Source organism: Physeter macrocephalus, chromosome 20 (genome assembly GCF_002837175.3).
Source record: "Physeter macrocephalus isolate SW-GA chromosome 20, ASM283717v5, whole genome shotgun sequence".
In the NCBI taxonomy this organism is placed as follows: Eukaryota; Metazoa; Chordata; class Mammalia; order Artiodactyla; family Physeteridae; genus Physeter; species Physeter macrocephalus.
The window spans coordinates 89,196,892-89,210,618 of NC_041233.1; positions in this window are offsets into that span (position 1 = coordinate 89,196,892).

Genomic DNA, 13,727 nt, shown 5'->3' on the forward strand with positions numbered 1-13,727 from the left:
GGACACAGGTTTGAGCCCTGGTCCGGGAAGATCCCACATGCCACAGAGCAACTAAGCCCGGGCGCCACCACTACTGAGCCTGTGCTCTAGAGCCCACGAGCCACAACTACTGAAGTCCGTGTGCCACAACTACTGAAGCCCACATGCCTAGAGCCCATGCTCTGCAACAAGAGAAGCCACTGCAATGAGAAGCCCGGGCACCCCAACAAAGAGTAGCCCCTGCTCGCCATGACTAGAGAAAGCCTGCACGCAGTAACGAAGACCCAAAGCAGCAAAAAATAAATAAATAAATTTATATATAAAAAAAGATTGATTAGTATAAATTATCCAATCTAAAAACAGAGAGAAAATAGTTTTTTTAAAAAATTAACAGAATACAGCAGCAGTGGGATAATAACGAAAAAATCTAACATTAATATCGTTAGCATCCCAAAAGAGGAGAAAAAGTGCATAGCTGAAAAATACTTGAAGGAAAAAGGCCGAAAATCTCCCAAATTTGGCAAAAGACACAAATCTACATATTTAATAGATTCACAAAACTTCTGACAATAAACTCAAAGTAGTCCAAGGCCAGAAAGATCATAATTACATGGCTAGAGAAAAATTTTAAATGCCTTGAAATCAGCCAAAGGAAAACAACACATTGTTTATTCAGGAACAATAATTACTATGACAGAGGATTTCTCTTCAGAAATAATGTGGGACAGAGGATGTAGGACAATGTTTTCAAAGTTCTGAAAATGACTTTCATCCTGCAAAAATATCCTTAAAGAATAAAGATGAAATGAACACATTCTAAAATGAAGGGAAATTCAGAGACTATGTTCCAGTAGCCCTGCTTCAGAGCTGTAACATCTGTAGTGAAGAAAGAGGGACAGAAAGGATATTTATATGGGAAGATATAATAGACTATTCTTCTTCATTTGACTTTTTAAAAAAATTATGTTTCAGGGTTAAAAACAAAAATTATAATTTAGTGTGATATACTTCTCAATGTACTGAAAAGTAATATTTCAGCAAATTATATCATAATATTCCCTGTTTTATGATTATATACATGATTGGGGACCTAAAATATGGTGTTAACATTTCTGTATTCTACTTGAAATGGTAAAATGCTGGTACACTAACTTGTGTGTATGTGATTGTGTGTGTGTAATCTTACTACAGAAAACATGAAAAATGCTTTACAAAGAGAAATACTGAAAAACACTAAAAATCAGAGATTGATCATTTCTGTAAAGAGACAGGACATATTTGTGTACTATATAGTGTCTGTCACAACTATAATTCTGATGTTGTATCAGGAAAGTAGTCATAGACAGCAGGTAAATGAATGGATATAGCTGTGTTCCTATAGAACTTTATTTACAATATATGTGGTAGGCCAGATTTGGCTGATGGGTCACATTTGCTTATGTCTATGATGAATAAATCAAAATAGAATACTAAAATTTGTTCTAGTATCTCAAATGAAAACTGGAAATGCCAACAGAGGACCACAAAAAACAAAAAGATAAAACAGAAAACATATACTAAGTTGACAGACTGAAATACAAACATATCAACAATTAGATTCAATGCAAACTGTCTAAACATACCGATTAAAAGCCACAGATTTGCAAAATGTAGGAAAAACCACATGTTCCAGCTATATGCTGTTTACAAAAAACTCACTAAGATATAAAAATGAAAGTAGTTAAGAAAAAATATTTAGTATGTGAACATTTATCACAAGAAAGTTGGAGAGGCTACATTAATAACAGGTGAAGTTAACTTCAGAGCAAAAATTATCATGGACAAAGGATATTATATAATAAAAAGTTTGATTTGCCAATAAAATATAATAATCTTAAATGTTTGGGTACCACACATAAGAGCTGCAAAATATATGGAGCTAAAATGAATACAACTAAAAGAATAAATACACACATACATAATTTAGTTGGAGACTTCAACAACTCTCACAACTGAGAGAAGCACTAGACAATCGGAAACTGTTTAGAAGACATGAACAATACTATCATACTACAATGCCTATAAACTACTCAACTGCAGCATGATATACATCTTGTGAGTTTTGTAACATATGTAGCTTAAAGCAAGGTGTTTATGGACTTCAATGATTGCAAGGTTTATACCCATGACATGAAGTAGCACAATTTAACACTCTGGGAAAAGTTAAGTCAATCACTCCAAGGCTGGGAAAAAGAGAACCCAAAGAGACCAGATGAAATAATTCCTGGAAATCACACAGAACTGGGAATAATTGCTGGGCACACCAGCCAGAATAGAAACATTCATAATTCATGGGGCTTTGGATAGAGGGACTTAGAAGTCTACTGTCTCCTGATTAGTCTGGAAAAATTCACTCTGTATGAAATGCCTCCTGCTGCCACCTGAGAATATTTGAAAGAATGTCTGGACAGGATCAAACTCTTTCCAAGCAACTTGACTGTGTCCTAGGATAGTAAAAATAACACACACACACACACACACACACACACACACACACACAAATATGCAGCAACCAGCAAGGTATAATTCAAAGTAGGCAACCAAATAAAATTTACAAAGCAGTAGATATCAGTGAAAATGGCCAAGTACGTAGCTCCAAGGACCTACCTGCTGCTCCACAAAAATACTAAAAATTTGAGAAAAAAATCATCAGCATCAAATTTGTCAGAACACTAGAAAATAGTCAAAGATTTACAGCAATCAAGTGAATGCTGAAACTAGAAAAAGGCAACTTGAGAATTTATAACTTGTATTTTAAAACACTACTGGAATATTAGTTTAAAATATTTATTAAGTTTTTTTTATAGACAATTTAAAAATAGTAGGAAAGTACTGTGGCATTTTCACTTCCTCTAATCCTGCCCCAATCTCCAGCATGGATTTATTTCTTGGCTCTTCATTCTGTTCCATTTGTCTATATAGCTGACTTTATACCAGTACTATACTGTTTTGATTACTGCAGCTTTGCAATATATTTTGAAATCAGAAAATGTGATGCCTCCAGCTTTGTTCTTCTTACTCAAGATTTCTTTGGCCGTCCCAAGTCTTTTGTGATTACACATGAATTTTAGGACTGTTGTTTTCTATTTCTGTAGATAATGCCATTGAGGTTTTGATAAGGATTCACTGAATTTGCAGCTCACTTGGGATAATATGGACATTTTAACAGTATTAATTCTTCCAATCAGTGGATATGGATATCTTTTCATTTATCTGTGTCTTCTTTAATTTCTTTCATTTGTGTTTTAGAACTTTTCACCTCTCTGGTTAAAGTTGTTCCTAAGTATTTTATTCTTCTTGATGCTATTGTGAATGGGATTGGTTTATTAATTTCCTTTTTCATATAGTTCATTGTGTATAAAAACATGACTCATTTTTGTATATTGATTTGTTTCTGCAAGTTTACTGAATTTGTTTATTAGTTTTAGAGTTTTGTTATTGTTCTTTAATATTTAGGACTTTCACACATATGACCATGCCATTTACAAACAGATAATTTTACTTCTTTTCCAATTTGGATGTCTTTTCTTTCTTTTTTTGTTCTTTCTTTCTCTCTCTCTCTCTGTTTTGTTTGTTTGTTCGTTTTTTTTGCTAATTGCTCTGGCTAGGACCTCCAGTACCATGTTGAATAGAAGTGGTGAGAGTGGGTATCCCTGCCTTGTACCAGATCTTAGGTGGAAAGCTTTCAGTTTTTCTCCATTAATTATGATGTTACTTGTGGGCTCCTCATACATGTCCTTCATTGGATTGAAGTAATTTTCTTCTACTTTTGAAAGTAAAAGGAAATTTGTTGAGAGGTTTCATCACGAATGGATGTTAAAATCTGTCAGATGCTTTTTCTGATTCTATTGAGATGTTCATGTGGATTTTCTCTATAATTTTGTTGTCACGGTGTATCACATTGAATGCTTTGCATATGTTGAACCTATGTTAAACATATGTTGCATCCCAGGAATAAATCCCTCTTGGTCATAGTGTATAATACTTTTAATATGCTAAATTTGGTTGAATTTGGTTTGCTACTATTTTGTTGAGGATTTTTGCATCTATGTTTACCAGGGATATTGGCCTGTAGTTTTTTTTTCCTGTGGCATCTTTGGCTTTGGCGTCACGGTGATGCTGGCCCCATAAAATGAGTTTGGAAGTGTTCCTTCATTTATTTTTTGCAAGATTTTCAGAAGGAATGGTATAAATTCTTCTTTGAATTCTTTTTTTTTTTTTTTTTTTTGTGGTACGCAGGCCTCTCAGTGTTGTGGCCTCTCCCGTTGCGGAGCACAGGCTCTGGACGCACAGGCTCAGCGGCCATGGCTCACGGGCCTAGCCGCTCCGCGGCATGTGGGATCTTCCCGGACCGGGGCACGAACCTGTGTCCCCTGCATCGGCAGGCGGATTCTCAACCACTGCGCCACCAGGGAAGCCCTGAATTCTTGATAGAGATATCCAATGAAGCGATCTGGTCCTGGATTTTTCTTTATTAGGAGGTTTTGGATTACTATACTAATTCAACCTCCATATTTGTTATTGGACCGTTCAGTCTTTCTATTTCTTCTTGATTCAGTGTTGTTAGGTTGTATATCTCCAGGAATTTATCAGTTTCTTCCAGGTCATCTGATTTGTAGGCATAAAATCATTCCTAATACTCCTTTATTATCCTTTTTATTTATCAGACATCCATTGTAATGCCTCCTCTTTCATTTCCGATTTCATCCATCTCAGTCTTTTTTTTTGCTTAGTTTAGATAAAGGTTTGTCAATTGTGTTTGTCTTTTAAAAAAATCAACTAGTTTTGTCAAAATTTTCTAATGTTTTTCTACCCTCTAATTTATTTCTGCTCTAAGCAAAGTCTTCAGAAAAATCCAGAAATAGTCAATATCAGAAAAGATAACTAAAGTTCAATGTAACTCATCAACATAAAGGCAAATTTTCTTAAAACGTTACCAACTCAAAGGCAACAATAAATTTTAAAAAGACAATATATCAAGACAATGCAGGAATGCAAAGCAGGTTCAACAACTAAAAATTGGTCAATAATATACTCACCATATTAACAGACTAAAGAATAAAAATCATATGTGTCTCAATAAATGTAGAAAAAGGCATTTGACAAAATTTAACATCAATTTCTGGAAGAACAAACAAACAAAAAACACTAAGCATGTGGGAATCAAAAGGAGATTCCATAACCTGATAAAGGACATCTACCAAAAAACCTATGACTAACATTGTACAAAATAGTGAAAGACAATGCATTTCCTCGAAGATTGGGAAGAAAGCAAGGAGTAGGACTCTCACCATTTCTACTCGACAATGTAATGGGGATTCTACCTGGTGGAATAAGTCAAGAAAAAGAAAAAGCATGCATATTGAAATGAAATAAATAAAATTATCTCTATTCTCAGATGAACTAATTATCTACACAGAGAATTCCAGTCTATCAAACAGCTCATATAACTAACTGTCTTTCCCAGCCTACAGAGGGTAGTCTCCACAGGAAGCATAGATAAAAGTTGGGTGAGTTTGATGGACATCATAAATATACTCCAATAGCTCCATGTCTATAAGACAGTGAATTCCTTTCTTTTCATTACACCAAGTTCACAGCAAATAGATGACCACTAACCACACATGTCAGTCAATCAATAAATGATTAAAACCAGTCCCAAGTGTTTGAGCTGGCACCCCAAATCCAAAATCTCAAGTACTTTCACCTATATTAATAAATTTAGTATGAATCAAATATAATTCTGTTCTTCTTTGTTTAGAACCATTAATATCTATTCCTTCAACTGTTCCGCATTGCTTTGGTTTATAAACTGTTGCCTTCCAGAGAAGCCCTCCCAACTTTTATTTTTAATCAGTGAACATCAGGGCTGATGGGAATAGAACAGGGGTCAGTAAACTATGGTCCAGAGACCAAGTCTGACTTGTGACGTGTTTTGGTAAAGTCTGCAAGTAAGAATTTTTTTAAGTTCTTTAAATAGTTGAAAAAAATCAAAAGAAGAACACTATTTTGTGGCAAATGAAAATTACATGAGACTCAAATTTTAGTAATGATACATAAACTTTTAATGAAACATGGTCTTGCTCATTAATCTGTACCTGTCTACACTGACTCTTGCACAGATCACATGGCCTGCAAAGTTGAAAACATTTACTATCTGGCCCTTTACATACAGTTTGCTAATCCTTAAGATAGAACTTGAAGTGAATGTATCATTATAAGGCATCCAACTCAAATAATGTCATTAGAGGATCTCTAAGCAAGAGAAGCTAGAAGGCTCACCTCACCAGACAGATGAGGATCAGCTACTACAAAAAAATCCTTAGACAGATTTGGGGTTTTAGAATTATCAGATTCATCTTGCTTCGTTCATCCAATGTTACCATCCCAAATCTAAAGTCTCACCCCTTTCCAATTAATACCCTAATTATAAAATAACAGATCTGGTGCCACCTTGCATTTTTAATTCTGCAACATGAACATTTAATTTGGGGTGTGATTCTCAGCTATATTTGCCTAGTAGTTACAAAAAAAAGAGAGATTATTTTAAAGCCACCACAGGATACAAGAAGAATTTAATAAAAGCAAATGAGTAACAGGTAACAAACAAATTATTGTTGAAGCAACAGAGGATGATGAGGCGACTCTGAGACTAGAAAAGCAGAATGTTGCTACCAACGCCAAGACTGTATGGATGTATGAATGAGGAACTGTCATTAGAATTCATAAACAAGTGCTGACCAGCAGGAGGAAAAACCACAGAGGGAGGGGATGTTTTACATGACCAGGAAGCAATGGTTCTGAGGCACTGCTCCAGGCAGGGTCAGAATGTAAAGACACTATGACACTTCCCTTCCTCTCTCCAATCATCCACATTTGCTGAACATACCCAAAATCCAGAAGCCAAAGAAGCCCAGGGAATATATTGTTCTTATGATGTAATAAGAGCAGGTAATAAGCAGAAAATGGATCTGAGAGCACCTAGTGAGTGACTGATCCACAATATAAATATTAAGAAATATTAGAGGATGTAGAAATAAAAGAAAAAAGTTAAATAAGAGAAAAAAAATAGATGATGAGTCAAAATGCTCTCATATATAATTAACCAAATTCCAGAGAGAAAAGGGAAAGAAAAAGATTAGCAAATAAATAATATTGATATAATAAAATTTCTCAGGTCAGACGTAAATTAACATCCAGATTGAAAGGGCTTCAATATAACAAGCATATTGGATGATAAAAGATACCACGCAATGATAAAAAGATCTTAAATGTTTCTGCAGAGAAAACAAGCAGACCACATACAAATAAGTGAGACTAAGAATGGTGTTAAATTTCTAAAGAGAAAGTAAAAGGAGAGGACTTTTAAAATTCCAAGGTGCAATTAGTTCAAAACCAAAATTAACCAAACAATCTTTTAAAATAGCTACATTTTCAATGATGCAACTCCCAAACAAGTTACTACCCACCTACTTTTTCAGTAAATTATAGATGTGTGTATTCTAACCAAAATGAGTAAGCAAGCCAGGAAAGAATACACATATTCCAAAGGAGACAAGACAGAAGATTCTTAAACAGCTATGCAAAAAGTCCAACGTAGATTGGTTAAAAAAAAAAAGATACATCTATAGAGTTAAAAAAAAAGGAATTTCTGAATCATGTAGGAAAGTGGAGGCAATTTATAACTTAATTAAAGAATTTGGACAAAAACAGTATGATGCAACTACTAATTTGGGAAGAACCAAAAGTTATGCAATAAAGGCGACAATCTCAGTTCATTGTTTGCCTCACCAGAGAATTAAACACAATTCTAATAATCTATATAATTATAGAGAGGAAGAATAGAAGAGGCAGAATGTAGAAATGATGAGCTATTAGGATGTTAAATTCTGACTTCAACATAGGAAGTCAATAGATAATGCCTAAATTTGAATACTCAAGAAATTTAATGGGCATATTATTTAGAAATATAGAGTAAAAGAATGAACAAACTATTCCTACACATACAAACATCAATAACTATCACAGAAATAATTTTGAGCAAATATGTGGCAGACACACACAAGAACACACACTCTATTATATCATTTACAGAAAGCTCAAAGAAAGATCAAATTAACCAGTGATTAAGTGTCAGGATAGTGGTTTTCTTCAGTATGCGTAGTAAGTGAGAGGAAGCATGATTCTTCTGAAGTGTTGATAGGATTTTATTTCTTGATCTCTGGGATGTTTATACCTGTGTATTGACTTGGCCAAAATTAATTGTGACTTGTGCAATGTTCTCTATATATGATGTACTTCAATAAAACTTTTATTTGAAAGGAAATAGACATTAAGTTGTATGCTAGGAGGGAGAGGTTGACAAAAAAAGGGGAAAGAGGATTCAAGGAGTATAGATTATGCAAAGGACTGATTTAGTTGTTTTCAGTATGTCTTGTAAAATGAGTTTTATTCATAATATGTGGATTACTTGATAAAAATTTTGAAAGAAAAAATAATAGTAGTAGAGTTATATGTTTCAACATGTATACATCTTTTAACAAGTTATTCAAAATACTTCTGAAATGATACATAAAGAACAATGCTGAACAATAATATATAGTTAGTGGATACATATATTTGTAACAATAGTATGAAGTATGCAAAAAATGGCAAGTATGAAATCATGACTTTTGTTATTTCTTGAATTTGAAGGAGACATAACAGGAAGCTTTAACTTTTCTCTAAGGTTTTATGTCCTTAGAAAACCTGATGCAAAGTTAGTATCCATTATACCTAGCTGATGAAGGGGTATATTAATGTTTGTTCATATTATTTCCCTATGTTTGAAATTTATGATTAAAACAACTTTCTGAAATTCAAATAATGTTGTCCCAACAAAATAATGATAGAGATATAGAGAAAAAAATCAAGTTTACTTAACTATGTAAAATAATATTTTTAAAATACAATATAAAGTTAAAAAAAAACAGTAAAGAAGGATACAAATTACATACCATAGCAATACCTGCATCATAGCTTTTATTGCATATTGTGCCAGGAAATGTTGCTCCCACATATTTAGGCTGTTTCCTGTAACTACATCATTATAGTATGGCTTTTTTATTAGCATGGTTATTCAGAACAATTTACTAGCTTATTTATTAAATTAAATCTCCCATAGAATTTAAAATAATTTGTCAAACATACAATTTTTTATCTGAATAATATCTAATATACAAAGTGCTCAAATCATTGAAAACCGTAATTCACTTTAATGCCAGTTTTCTTTCCTAAACTAACTCCTTGACTTGATACAATTTTATTTATCTCAAATTCTCCTCAGTTTCCCTTGTTCAGCATTCACTGTTTTGGTCACTAAAAGTTAAAACGAAAGGGATTTTTAATCTGTAGAAAAGAAATCTTGCCTGTTCTAAAGATAAGCATTTTTAAAAATTAAATGTAACCAAAAAACTCAAATCCTTCTTTATCAAACAGTAGACATGAAATGTAATCACATAACAAGGTAATGTTAACTGAATAGTGTCAATTTTACATCATTAGTAAGCTGAGGCTTGTATGTATTCTATAGTATAGTTGATATCATAAAAGTTCATGAAAGACAGACTTTTTTGCACAAATTATACTCCAAAATATTTTGTCATATAAGTGATGCAGGTTGTTTTATTTTTATTATATTTCCAACCACACTATCACCTCAATGGCAACAGCTATGTTTTCTTTAACATTTTCCAAGGGGCCTACAGAAAGCTGAAGAACACAATAAAGGCATTAAATTATAAAATTAATGGAATTATTTATGTATATCTCTTTATTAATGTAGAACATTGTGCTTACATAAGTAAGAATGTTACGTCATGGGGCCGTAGGATAAGATAGTCCTGTTTCCATGTCAAAAATCTTTGTAATAAATCATCAGCATCCCCATTAGTAGAAATTTGGTTTTTATCTGACCACAGTTCCAAGGAGGATAGTATCACAGTCAATTTGAACTGACTAAACATCTAAAAATTAAGATTTACAGTATTATTTATTCAAATAACATAAATCATTACATCAAAACAGTACAAAAAAATAAAGAAAAAGTTTACTTGATTACTTTGGATATTAAACCAAATACAGGGCTTTAAGTCATTACTTTGTCATGATATAATGGAAAGGTTTTCAATGACTTTTTATAAAATTGTAAATGTAAAAAAGTTAAAACTTACTGTGTTGACAAGGCCAATAAGCTGAATAATTTTCTGCATTACAGCCATTGTTTCTGATCCCATATAATCATGCTGAAAAAGAAATTTTTATGATTCTTTTAAAAAATGTGAGTGACAGCAATTTTTTTTTGTATGGCAAATATATCTTGGTGATACCAGGCAAGAAAACCATAGGATTTGTCAGACAATTTAAAGCATACTAACATAAAGATGATAATATTTACAATAAATGAAAACAAACAACATAAAGAAAAAAATCATACTTGGGCATTCAACATAGATTCTCACTTGTTATATATTTTAAAGACATTGTCCAGCAGAAACAATTGAAATCCTCAAGAAGTACTAAAATAACTTCACAGATCCTTCTGTATTATAAAGGGATTTCTTAAGGTAGACATTTTCTATAACAGAGGGAATCAACCACAGTATTTTCCATTGTATGCTTAGTAATTAAAGAAGAAGCAAATATGTAAGCATTAAAAAATAATCAAAATGCTCAAAATGCTCAAATAAATCTTTAGAAAAAAAGACAGAAATTGTAATGACGTAAAGTGAAGATTATGTGGAATGAATGATTCAAAAAGGTTTGATAAAGAACAAGATGAAATAGGGTAAAGGAAAAAAGAAAGAATTTTTCCTCTGAAACTCATAAATATATTTTTTAAAACTAAAGTATAGTCGATTTACAATCTTATATTTGTTTCAGGTGTACAGTATAGTGATTCAATATTTTCATAGATTATATCCCATTCAAAGTTATAAAACACTGCCCCTATTCGCTGTGCTGCATTTCATTCAACAAGTAAATGCTAATAAAAACCACAATATGATCTCAGTATTCATACACCAGAATGGCAACAATTTTAAAAAGACTATCAATACCAATTACTTGTGAGAATATGGAAGAAAAAATTGTTATAGTCACTTTTGAAAACTATCAATATCCTCTAAAAGTAATATATGCTAACCCGATGATATAACAATTTCAATCTTAGGTAGATACTCAAAAGATATTATGTCTACCAAATGGACATTCTTCCAAAGAAGACACACAAGTGGCCAACTGGTACCCAAAAAGGTATTCAACATTACTAATCCTCAGGGAAATGCAAATCGAATCTACAGTGAGATATCACCTCACACCTGTCAGAATGCTATCATCGAAAAAACAAGAGCTAACAAATGCTGGTGAAGATGTTGAGAAAGGGAACGCTTGTGCACTGTTGGTGAGAATGTAAATTGGTACAGCCACTATGGAAAACAGTATAATGGTTCCTTAAAAAATTAAAAAAGGAACTACCATATGACCTGACAATCCCAATCCTCAGTATACAACCTAAGGAAATGAAATCAGTATCTCATAGAGATATCTGCATTCCCATGTTTATTGAAACATTATTCACAACTGAAACATTATTCACAAGAGCCTAGATATGAAAACAACCTAAGTGCCCATCAACAGATGAATGAACAAAGAAAAAGTGGTATATATGTGCAATGGAATATTACTCAGTCATTAAAAGAAGGACATTCTCCCATTTGCTACCGCATGATAAACCTGGAGGGCATTATGCTAAGTGAAATAAGCCAGCCAGAGGAAGACATAAACTGTATGGTATCACTTATATGTAGAATCTAAAAAAAAAGTCCAATTTCATAGAAACAGAGAAGAGAATTTTGGTTTCCAGAGGGGGAAATGGAGAAATGTAGGTCAAAGGGTACAAACTTTCAGTTATAAGAATAAGTTCTGAGGGTCTAATGTGCAGCACCGTGCCTAGAGTTAATAACATGGTATTGTATACTTGAAAGTTGAGAGCAGATCTTTAGTGTTCTCACCACACACACACACACACACACACACACACACACGGAAAAAAGAGTTAACTATGTGAGGTGATGAATGTGTTAATTATCTTGATCTTGGTAATCAATCCACAATGTACATGTACATCAAATCTTCACATTGTACAATTTAATTATATACAGTCATATTTATCAGTTATGCCTCAAAAAGTTGGAAAAATATTAACTGAATTGGTCAGGTGGTAAATATCTGATACGTTCAAAGAAAACACTGTGACCAGAGAGGCTACAGCCGGTTAAAGATAGGGCAAGGCAGTTAGGAGGTGTGGCCAAAGAGACCCTGGCCTAATCTGGGGATGAGGATGCAGGCAGACAACACTGGGCATCCTAGGCTAGTTTGGGGTCCTAATCGTATCTAAGTCACACTTAGAATTAAATATTTATATTTGAAAATAATTAGAAAATTCCATTACGTCTTTGAAGTTAAGGAAATTTTTCATTATGTTTAAAGAAAGAAGAGAGATAAACAACAAGGTCCTACATACCACAGGGAACTATATTCAATATCCTGTGATAAACCAGAATGGAAAAGAATGTGAAAAAAAAGAATGTCTATATGTGTATAACTGAGTGACTTTGCTGTACAGCAGAGATTGGCCTAACATTGTAAATCAACTATACTTCAATAAAAAATAAATAAATAAATAAAATAGGGCTTCCCTGGTGGCGCAGTGGTTAAGAATCCGCCTGCCAATGCAAGGGACACGGGTTCGAGCCCTGGCCCGGGAAGATCCCACGTGCCGCGGAGCAACTAAGCCCATGCACCACAACTACTGAACCTGAGCTCTAGAGCCTTCGAGCCACAGCTACTGAAGCCTGCGTGCCTAGAGCCCGTGCTCTGCAACAAGAGAAGCCACCGCAATGAGAAGCCCGTGCTCAGCAACGAAGACCCAACACAGCCATAAATTACTAAATTACTAAATTAATTAATTTTAAAAAATAAAAAGGGAAATCTCCTTTTTTAACAAAATAAATAAATAAAATAAAAATGTCTGGAGTCTCAAAGGTAAATTACCCCAAATCGGCAATTCCATGTTTTAATTTTTCTATCAACATTTAGCCACACACACACACACACACACACACACACACACGGAAAAAAGAGTTAACTATGTGAGGTGATGAATGTGTTAATTATCTTGATCTTGGTAATCAATCCACAATGTACATGTACATCAAATCTTCACATTGTACAATTTAATTATATACAGTCATATTTATCAGTTATGCCTCAAAAAGTTGGAAAAATATTAACTGAATTGGTCAGGTGGTAAATATCTGATACGTTCAAAGAAAACACTGTGACCAGAGAGGCTACAGCCGGTTAAAGATAGGGCAAGGCAGTTAGGAGGTGTGGCCAAAGAGACCCTGGCCTAATCTGGGGATGAGGATGCAGGCAGACAACACTGGGCATCCTAGGCTAGTTTGGGGTCCTAATCGTATCTAAGTCACACTTAGAATTAAATATTTATATTTGAAAATAATTAGAAAATTCCATTACGTCTTTGAAGTTAAGGAAATTTTTCATTATGTTTAAAGAAAGAAGAGAGATAAACAACAAGGTCCTACATACCACAGGGAACTATATTCAATATCCTGTGATAAACCAGAATGGAAAAGAATGTGAAAAAA